This window comes from Hibiscus syriacus, unplaced genomic scaffold, assembly GCF_006381635.1.
Source record: "Hibiscus syriacus cultivar Baekdansim isolate YM2019G1 unplaced genomic scaffold, ASM638163v2 tig00110402_pilon, whole genome shotgun sequence".
Taxonomy (NCBI): Eukaryota; Viridiplantae; Streptophyta; class Magnoliopsida; order Malvales; family Malvaceae; genus Hibiscus; species Hibiscus syriacus.
The window spans coordinates 1,079,297-1,091,622 of record NW_024062722.1 but is presented as its reverse complement, the minus strand read 5'-3'; positions in this window follow the sequence as shown (position 1 = coordinate 1,091,622).

Genomic DNA, 12,326 nt, shown 5'->3' with positions numbered 1-12,326 from the left:
CCTTTGTATGGTTTTAATAATTCTGTTGATAATCCTATTGTTTGTCTGGGGAGTGCGTTGGGCTATGGGCTTCGTTTTTCATGTAATTTAGACCATCTTTTTTAGGAAGCAACATTCATTAATGGACTCATAGATGAAGAAGCTATATATGGGTCCGTCGTTCAATTACTGACCCGTAGTAGGAATATTCAGCCTTTAAATATATGTGTAATGGTTGGAGTACGCATGTCGGATAAGTCGTGTTTGTTTCTCTGAAACGTAATTTCTATCGAACGGCAGATAAATTTTTTTACAGACGACTTAAATACTTAACGTGATATTATAAGAGGTAGAGTGGCCTTATTATCACTATCTACTTAGATTCAATTCTTTGTCGCCCGATTTTGTCCCTTATAATTATCGAGTTGAAGAATATCATTTGTGATAAAAATAAAGCTTAATAAACGAATAAAAATTTTCGAAACCTAAAACCATTAGAATCCCAAAAAAAAGTTACTCAAAACAATAGTGATCAAAATTTGAAGTAACAAACGGATAATGAAGTAATCAGAAAATAACGTAAAATTTTATGTTAGGAAATATGTAAAATTTTATGTTAGAAAATATATCGTATGAGATGAGCGGACATGGATGATAATGAAAATTCTAACTTCATATTGTTGCGTGTTTCCTCTTTGTAATTTTTAACTCTTTTCTTTTAAATAACATAACAAAAAATATTTTCAATCATTTAATAACAAATGTTTAAATGTCCTATAATCGTTATTTTTTTAAACCAGAGACCCTTATCCCTTTGATCAGTGAGATAACTTAATTTTTGCTATTATCATCATGTTTTTAGCTTCAAAGGAAGTGACCCTCGGTCCAATCTCATATCTACCTATCACTCGCTGAATTAAGTTCGAGTCATAAATATTATTGGGTACATATTTTTAATTTCGTCAAGACATGATATTATTTAAGTGGTTTCAATTAAATCATTTGTCGTTAACATTTAACGGAATACTTACGTGTAGTTAATAAAAATGATATAATTATATATTTGATCCTCAATATTTATATATTCAATCAATTTGATCTTAATATTAATTTAATTTAATAAATTAACTTTTTATGAGCAGGAGGTGACACATGTTAACATATGATCATTACACGTGTTGTGGTTGACATGTGTCCATCTTTTATTGGAGGGTTTTTATAATTTTGTTGAAATGTTTTTTATTAATTTTAATATATATATATAAGAAATTATAAAAATAAGTTTGAAAAATTATTGAATTTAGTTTATGATATTAAATATTAATTTATTTTTATTTTAATCTTACATTAAATACGATTTAAAGATATATAATATATTTAATTATAAAATAATCATCAATTATTTAACTAATTTAGGTTCTCTTATATTTTATATTTGGCTTAGGTTTGAAACCTCATTTAAATGATTTTATTCTTTTTTTTTATTAACAATATTATAAAATAAATAGAGTTTGTTGTAAGTAAACTATACCAGAGACCACCGAACTATAACATCTTTTCATTTCAATCATCATTTTTTGAATTCTGTCATTAGACCGTCAACTATTTAATGCATAAATCGGACCACTATTTGTTATCAATTAATGGGAGTGATGATGTGTCAGTTAATAAAACTAGTATAATTACATATTTGGTCCTCGATATTTATACATTCTTTTAATTTGGTCATAATTTTAATTCAATTTGATAAATTTAACATCCAATAAAGTGTTGACATGTGTCACTACTATATTGGAGGATATTTTATTAATTTTAATTATTTATTTATTTTATTTTGTATCCAATCAGGTGGTCACAACCTTTTTGGATACAAATGTCGAAAATTTTCAACTTGCTCTTAGGGTGGATCGAACCAACATCCTACAACTCATGCATGCCAAAACTACTGGGTTGAGTCCCTCAATTAGTATTATATTCTAACATTTTATATATAATATGTTCTAACTAGTGGTAGAGAAAAATAGGAAACTAACATGATTTTAAATTGATTCAAACTATATATTGAGGTTTTTGTTATATAAAAAAGTAAAATTTATATTTTTATATTTTCAAACTATCTTTATTTTTATATATATTTTATATATAATTAAGTTATTTTTAATATAATATTTTAATTTTATTTAATATTTATATTTAAAATTATATATATTATTAATTATGTTCAAAAATTAAAATTAAAATTTGATTATATAAAAATAAATATAATTTAAAATCTGAATTCAACTTTCGATACAATTAATTTAAAAAAATATTAATTAAATTTATTTTTATACATATTAAATTTATTATTATTTAAATATTTTAAAATTATTTTTAAACAATAAAGCATAATTTTGATTTTCAACATAATTAATAATATATATATATTAAATGATGATTCCAAAAAATTGTATAAAAAGTTAAAGATAGTAACAAATATAGAATTTAAATTTTACTTTTTTAAAATATATGTTGTTTCTTATTTTTCTCTACCATTGGTTAGAACATATTATATATAAAATGTTGGAACACAATACCAATTGAGGGACTCAACTCAACAGTTTTGGTATGCTCCTAAAGGGGTTGTGGGGTGTTGGTTAGATCCACCCGAGAAAGTGAAAATTTTCAACATTTTGTATCAATAAGATGGTGACGTGTCACCACCCGATTCGATACAAAATAATAATTAAATAATTAAATTAATAAAATATCTCCCAATCTAGTAGTGACACATTAACACCTAATTGGAGGTTAAATTTATCAAATTGAATTAAAATTATGACCAAACTAAAGAATGTATAATTGAGGACTAAATGTGTAATTATCCCAGTTGGTCTGATTGAATGCATTTAAATAGTTGAGTGGTCTAATTGACAAGAATTCAAAAATGGTGGTCGAAATGAAAAAGGGGTTATAGTTGGGTGGTCTTTAGTATAATTTACCATAAATTAATCAATTGAAGCATTTGGTCTAGTTGCTTAGGCCTCCACTTCCAACTTAAAGACCTAGATTCAATCTCCACAAATACATGTTATCTCAAATTTATTTTCAATAGAATCCAACCAAATGATTGAATATACAAGTATTGATGATCAAATTGATAAATTTTACTTTTTTTAAATATATGTTAGTTTCTTATTTTTCTCTACCATTAGTTTGAACATATTACATATATAATGTTGGAATACAATACCAATTGAGGGACTCAACTCAACGGTTTTGGTATGCTCCTAAAGGAGTTGTGGGGTGTTGGTTAGATCCACCCGAGCAAGTTGAAAATTTTCAACATTTTGTATCCAATAAGATGGTGACACGTGTCACAACCCGATTCAATACAAAATAAAATAAAATAAACAATTACAATTAATAATATCCTCCAATCTAGTAGTGACACATGTTAACACTAATTGGAAGTTAAATTTATCAAATTGAATTAAAATTATGACCAAACTAAAGAATGTATAAATATCGAGGACTAAATGTAATATACCAGTTGGTCTATGAATGCATTTAATATGGGTAATCTAATTGACAAGAATTCAAAAATGGTGGTCGAAATGAAAAAGGGGTTATAGTTGGGTGGTATTTACTATAATTTACCCTAAATTAATCAATTAAAGCATTTGGTCTAGTTGCTTAGACCCTCCACTTCCAACCTAAAGACCTAGAATCAATCTCCACAGATACATGTTATCTCAAATTTATTTTCAATAGAATCCAACCAAATTGATTGAATATACAAGTATTGATGATCAAATGTGTAATTATACTAATCTTATTGTTAGCACCATTTTAACCAGACCAAAAAAAGACCAAACCTGGGCATCCCCAGACCCTACCCGAACCAACTAAAACTCGACATGGGCCTAGGCTAATTCTAGGTAGCCGCCCACTCCCCCCAATCAATTGCCACCATTTTCAACCCCAATCAAAAGCCACCACTTTTACCCCACTCCACTGCTGCCGGTCTCTACACCAACCAGAGGAAGATCACGCACGCCACCTGCAACAAGCAACAAGCAACAAAAAAGAAGACAAAAAGAGAACCTTTTTTTTCTCTGTAACGGGTATAAGACCCGAATCAAACACTGTAAAAACTCTCTCTGCTAGATTAAAAAAAAGCTATGTACTTGCTTGTTCCAAAAGGCAATAAAACAACAAGGTTACATTTTTTCTCTCTCTATTTTCGTATAGTTTTTTTCGGTGTTACTGTTCTTAGTTTCGGTTTTTAAAAAATATAGCAACAAATATTTTTTTACGTTTCGAATAACAAATAAAAAAATAAGAGTTTTTAATCAGATAACAACCCAATCCAGCCATTTTTACAGTAAAAATGTGAAAAAATAAAATGTTTGTAGATTGGGGCTTACCTTGGTCATCGGAGGAGTCACCGGAGCCCGGAAAGATGAATGGTCTCGGCCGTTTTCACGGCGATGGAGGTCGTTTAGTGCGAAATCGAGCCTAGATACGTGATGAGGAGCCCGAGACGAGCCTCCTCGTAAATTGTGGTGGCCAAAGGCCACCGAAAACAGTAGCGATGCGGAGCATACAGTGACTGGCTTTCTATAGAGAGGGGAGAACATCTCTCTCTTCATTTTTTTAAAAAAAGAAAAAATGAAATTATAAAAAAAAAACAGAAAAGTTGTATTTATAAAGCAATTTAAGGGAAATTGCTTTTAGGTACCCCAAAAATTTGCGCGTTTTTGCATTATGATCACTGGAAGGGACCTTTTTCATGATTTTACCATTTCTGTCTATGCTTTATAATTTTTGGTATAATTTTCTTTTAGTCCACCTAATTTTAGCGTGTTTTTACACTTTAGTCATGTGTAGTGACCTTTTAATTTTTTCAAATTGTGTGGACTGATTTTGTGATTTTGCCTTTTTATTTAAACATGTTATATTAGGCTTAAAGTATGCGGATAATTAGTTTTTAGACCCCTAACTTTTATTTTCTTTCAATTTTATATTTTTAGTTTCTTTTTGTTTCATTATTTAATTTTCTGTAATTTTACATGTATGCATCTTACTTTATGTTTTATTTTATTTTAGTCATTTTTCATCTAATGTTGTTTAATCCCTTTTTTATTTATCTTGACATGTTATCTCATTTTGTTTTAATTTAATCCCCTTTACTTTTCTTAATTACTATTTATTATTTTAATGTTTTCCAAATCTGTTGTGAATTACATAAAATTAGATTAGATTCCTTTTTTGCATGGAATTACTTTAAATTTACTTTCTCATAATACACATTTGCATTAACTTACTCTATATACATTATTTATTAAGTACTGATTCCCTTTTCTGTGCTCATTTATTTCTAAGGATTTTTTTCCTCCTATGTTTACATGTATATGTATGTATATATTTAAACTTTCTATTATTTTATTATCATTAAATGTTGTGATATGTTTTTACTATATTTACAATATATTTTACATTTATTAAATATATTTTATATTACTTGTATTATATTATGTACATATTACATGTTTTATTCATGTATATATCGGGCACATTTCATTATTTTATAATAGTACTCTATATTGGGAATATGTTATAATAATTATTTATTTGCCTCTACCTTAGTGTTAATTTCAAGCTAGACCCCTTTTCAATTTAGTCCTAGAATTTTAATTTTTTATTAAACCGCTTAATTTACTTTTTTTTAATATGTTAGTCCTAATCTAGATCACATTTAGTCCTTAAATTAGGCGAATTATTAATTCGGTCCTCGCTTTTACTCGAGGTTCCAATTTAATTATTTGAATTGCAATATTTTTTAAAATCAATTTAAATTAATGATAGAGCCTCCACTTTTAGATAGATTCCAATGTACGTAGTCTTTTAATTTAGGGAATAATTCGAGTTGACTATCGCCTAAATACTCGAGGGACCAGCTCGATTATTCGATTCAATAATTGAGTAAAAAATCAAATAGGGTTAATATTAGAACCTACACTTCTAGGTTTGTACTTTTAGGTCCTTTAATTTTCATAATTTGACACTTTAAGTTAGAAAAGCCTTAATCTATCCTTCGCTTAATTAGGATTAAATAAAAATTCGTTTGATCGCATTCTATTTTCAAACCCTAGGCAATGTTCACTTATTAGGGATTTAATGGTACATCTCCCGCACGTATGCTCAGGGGGTGAATATTGATGATTCCCGAAATAGGTTGACATCCTTTTCAAAGTCTGCATCATGATTTTATAAAAAAAAAAGAAACAATATTCGGTTATTAGACACAATAGTTGATATACCGCATTTACGCTTGGGAGCGAATGCTATCGGTCTCAATAAACGAATACCCTTTTCAACTTTGCATCCGTAATGATTTTTAAATTAAATAAAGATCAAACTCAAAATTTTTTATTTTAAATATAGGGTAATCAACTAGGTACCAATTTTTGGGCTTGTTGGGGTACTAATCCTTCCCCACGCGTAACTAACTCCCGAAACCCGACTTCTGGATTTTCGCAGAGCTTAAAACTCAATATTTTGATAAAAATAAAATGTTTCATTAAAATCACCCGATTTTCACAGTGTCCCAATCACACCTTAAATGATTGGTGGCGACTCCGCACATTTCGAAATTCCTTTTCAAAGAGAGAACACCTGAGTCGGTATCTATATTTTCCCGCCCGGGCGAAAAACAATATCAACACTTATTAACTATCATGTAATCACATCCGTTAAATGCATTATATTAATGGAGGAGAGACTTATTAGGTAGGTTGACACATCGTACCTTAAATTTTACCGTTAATGACCTATCGGTCTTCTTTGTCTATTCAGTATGATTTGCAGACATGCACATCCTAAAATTTGTATAAATTCGCTCCCTAGAATTTAATATTTTGTATAAAACACTACCAATATTTTGTTGCAAGCTTTGACATACTTTAGCTTCACCCATGTAAAAGCAACGATCTACGTACGTACCTATGCAAGTTCGACATGATTATTGCTTGCTTACTCGACACAAACATATCTCATTTGACAAGTTTTGTAATGATGATGTTTGTCGGAATATTTGTAGTATTTGGCACGTGACTATAAACTACTGTAAGTGCACGGTGGAGTTTCACAATAAGATTCACAGAGAGCTCAAGTATACAATATTTTTTTATTAATATGAAATAAGTATAAGACACTATCTATTTATAAACAACTCTCCAACATTTAATATTGAACGTTTACATTCCTAACATTCCTAGTACTCAAACCATATACCTCAAAAAATAACAATTAATAATTATTTTATCACAAAAATCGTTTGATTTGTGTCAAGTATACAATGATATCTGATGAAATTAGGGTCATAATTGACTGCCTATGCCCTAAGAAATTGGTGCCTATTTTATCTTTGAGTACTCTTTACACAAACCTTGCTATGGAGGAAGAAACAAAATTGGAATATGAAATTTTCAGTAAATACAAAGTTCCAGTGGGACACAGTCGGCTGTTAAACAAAAGTCAGAAATAAATTCATCATTTCTTAATAAATTCATCATTTCTTACATAAATACAACTCATATAGACAAAAACAATGATATATGCAGACAATAATGTTTACAGATGAATGCCATTAGAAACATTTTTATCTTTTATTAGTGTATATACAAATCCTACTTGTTAGGGGAGAATTTAAAATACAACTTGCTAATATTAGTGTTATAATATCAAAACGATTATCGGCAAATAAATAAACACGATCAAAAAATAAAGAACATCAAGATTTACGTGAAAAATCCGAAAGGGAAAAACTATGGACATAGAAGAAGAATTTCACTAATATGAAGGAAAAAAATACAAGAGAATTTTGGTGAAATAAAAACATGATATCTAACTCTTTACTCTTAGTATCTATTTATAGGGACATATACTTGATTATTAAGGAAAACTAATTAGAGTAGAAATATGCTTTAATAAAATTCTCTACTTGTAATCAAACTAGGATTCTTACTTTCCCAAATTTAAATATTAATTAATTTTTACTACTTTTTAATTAGAGTCAAACTCTAACAAATCTCCACCTTGACACGAATTTTAAGAGTGCAAAGATTTCGAGACAAAACACTCAAATTTATAAGACACCCAAACTCAACAAAAAAATTATTCACTTCAACGAATAAGTTCTCCACCTCTTCCACAACACCTCTCAAATGGGTAATCTTCAGTAATGGATATCGACCGAAACCAAGTTTTTTTCTAAGCTTGGATTTAGTCTTCACATCGACATGGTTATCATATGTGCCAACTTTGCTCACAAATATATCACTACGAGCAATATCATGCACATCACTATCCTAATCATCAATGATAATTCTATCTTCAAAATCGTTATGCCCATGAAATTGAACTATTTTCTGCTTCACATAACTGTTCTACCCACGATTATCTTGTTCAACAGAAAGTTTTCTTCTGCTGACTTAGTCAAGATGTTTTTACCAGTAACATCGTTATTTGACATGTGGAAGGAAACATCAACTCCATTATCTAAAACAGTTAAACCCTTTAGAACATAAAACTTGACAGTTTTTCTCTTCCCTTTCATCACAAAAAGAACCCTTGCAAATCTTCATAGATCCACCTTCACTGTAGAATTTGTACATTTTTTAATCTAAGATACCTAACGAAATTAGATTTCTACTCAAATCTGGAACATGTCTCACATTACCAAGTGTTCGAACAATCCCATCGAACTATTTAATCTTGATTATGCCAATACATGCGACTTTACAAGAGACATTATTTCCCAAAAATACCCATATAAAGATTTATATGTCGTAAATCAGTCACGATTATGACTCATATGAAAATTGCTACCAGAGTCTAGTATCCACTCATTGCTTGTTATAGAGTTGTCGTCAGTCGAAACTAGGAGTTTTTCGCCATCACTCATCTGCTACTCTAGCCTCACTAAATTTTTCGAAGTTTTTGCTCTTCAGCTTCTTTCTTACTTTTATTCTGTAACTTGTAAAACTTCGATTTAACATGACATTTCTTTCTACAAAAGTGACAAGGTTCACCTTAGTTGGAAGATTTTGATATGCTCCTACCTCCTCAAGAGTAAGAGTTTCATGACTATACAAAATTGTGTCTCTGAAAGATGAGTAGGAAGGAGGCAGTGAACACAAAAGGATCAACCCTAAATCTTCTTAACCATACTTCACTTCTAAAGTCTCTAAATCAAAGACAAATTCCTTGAAAGCAGTCATGTGCTCTTCAAGAGACGAACCTTCCACCAACTTAAGCGAATAAAGACATTGTTTTAAGTGCAACTTGTTGGTCAACGATTATTGCATTCATATTTGCTCCAATTTCTCCCACAAAGAAGCAACTATTTTTTATTTTAACACATATTGCAAAGTTTGATTTGATAAGTGTAAATGAATCTGAGAAAGTTTAGGATCCTTAAGTTTTTCCTCACTCGTCCATTATGTTTCCGGCTTCTCATCAAATCCTTCTATTGTATCATTGAGATCTAACTGTGTAAGAATATCCTGAATCTACACCTGCCATAGCGAGAACCTGATGTTTAGATCCAACAGCGGAATATCGAAATGATAAAAAACGATTATCGACAAACAAATAACACGATTGAAAAACAAGAACGCCAAAATTTACGTGAAAACCCAAAAGGGAAAAACCACGGGCAAAAAAGAAGAATTTCAATAATATAAAAGAAGAATTTCTTTTAACACATATTGCAAAGTTTGATTTGATAAGTGTAAATGAATCTGAGAAAGTTAGGATCCTTAAGTTTTTCCTCACTCGTCCATTATGTTTCCGGCTTCTCATCAAATCCTTCTATTGTATCGTTGAGATCTAACTGTGTAAGAACATCCTGAATCTTCACCTGCCATAGCGAGAACCTGATGTTTGATCCAACAGCGGAATATCGAAATGATAAAAAAACGATTATCGACAAACAAATAAACACGATTAAAAAACAAAGAACGCCAAAATTTACGTTAAAACCCAAAAGGGAAAAACCACGGGCAAAAAAAGAATTTCAATAATATAAAGAAGAAAATATGATAGGATTTTGGTAAAAAAAACTTGATATCTAACATTTACCCTTAGTATCTATTTATGGGATAAATACTTGATTACAAAGGAAACTAATTAGAGTAGAAATCTACTTTAATAAGTTCTCTACTTTTAATCAAACTAGGATTCTTACTTTCCAGAATTTAAATATTAATTAATTTGTGTCACTTTGAATTCGAGTCAAACTCTAACAATTAGGTTAAAAAACAACAAAAATAGTTTAATCGAAAATTTTATCAAAAGTATAATTTTTAGGTTGGACATGAAAATATTTTACTTAAAACCAAAAATATTACACTCTCGATAAATTTTCAGATATTTTCGATTGTAGCCGAAAATTATTATAAATTATATATCTTTTTTTAACTGTAAATCCTAATTCTGTCGCAATGTAACATTTTTAGTTGTAACCGAAAATATTACAAATTGTATAATATTTATTGAATAAAATAATATTTTAGATTAAATATCATAATAAGTTCATCTTAAATTAGGTTGCCGTACAATTATCGTAAACTATTTTCCTTCCAAGCATTCCCCAAATGAATGATTGATTACAAAAACACTAAGGATAATAAAAAATAAATATGTTTCTTTACTAAACAAATAAGTGCAAGAAAACTCTCTCAAATCACAAATGTTACCTTTAATTTTATAAGATTTTGATAGGAACAACATTTACCATAAGTTTTCATATTTATTTCTTAGATTATTTCGTGAAAATTTTATTGAAGATATTGTGAATATTCTTAAATTATATAAAAGATTAAAAACATGTCGTAATACGATGATCCATTATAATAAAAATTTGTGTGTTTGAACAAAACGATTTTGATGTGTATTAATTAATATCTTGTTTTATATATTTAATTTTTAAAATTATTTTGTGAAAAATGATATTAATATTTTATTAAATATTTATAAAACTTTTAAAACAGAAAACTATATATTTTAAGTTATTTTACATCTATTAAATATTTTTAAAAATATTTGGACATAAAAATACTAATTAATTTGGTCACGATAGTGTTTACTCACTAATATTGTTCATGAATAAGATACTATTGATACCACTTTTCTAGTACCTATATCAGACTATCGAAAACTCGATTTGAAGTCTTCAACGAGTTTTTTTAACGCAAAAACATCATTTTTTAAAAAAAAATTTGTTTGAGTCAATAATCACTTTTTAAATATGAATTTTTAATTGAAAATGAGTTATTTAAGAATACTTCTGCATTGAAATGGAATTTTAGACCAAAAACACTTCTATAAACATTCCCAAGCAACCCCTAATTAATAAGTCGAATTACTATAAATCGACGCGTGTTTTATCGCTTTTATTTAAGTGATATCATTTAATAAATTTTAAAAAGTAAATTCACACCCTCATGTGACCAATTTTAGTTAATCATCGAGCCAACAAGAAGTTATACTTGTTTACTCCTAAACCTAGTGTTTATAGATATATAGAAGCAATATTGGTCTAGCGAAATTGTATATTTTAAGGGTGTCATTAATTTAACCTAGACAAATAACTTAAATGATTTAATATTAATTTGTTAAAAAACAAGGATAATGATCGCACATAAAATAGAAATCGAAATTTTACGTAAATTTATTTGAAAAAAATCACATGTATAAGAAGAAAACTTTCACTAATGTCGAAAATAGAAAAAATACAACAAGAATCAACTTGACTTTTGTCCATGATCCCTGATATTTATTTATAGAGATAGTTACTTGATTACAAAGAAAACTTATTTAATAAAAATTTATTCAAATTAGATTTTCTACTTTTAATCAACATAAAAGAAAATATATTTCCTACTTTCAGTTGAACTAAATTTGTTACTTTCCAATAATTTCTCTTAATTTTATATATTTATTAATTTAAATTAGATAAAATTTATGTCAAAATGCACTTGTTTGGATTTCTTTAATTTTATATTTTTATTATGTTTATTTTACAACAATTTTATTTAATTTATTTTATATTAATTTTAATTAAGCAATTAAGTAATTGGCATATTTTCTTGGTTTAATTAATATCACAGGTGTTTCTTTATTAAGTGAAGAGGCAACTACATCCCCAAGGTAAATGTTATGATTGGAATCCACATAGGATGAAGAGAAGAGGAAATTTGATTTGAGCAACAAATGTCATATAACCTAATTAGGTTTTTTTTTTATACATTTCAATATCTCATGGTAAAAATATTTTTAACCTTTAATTAAATGGTAAT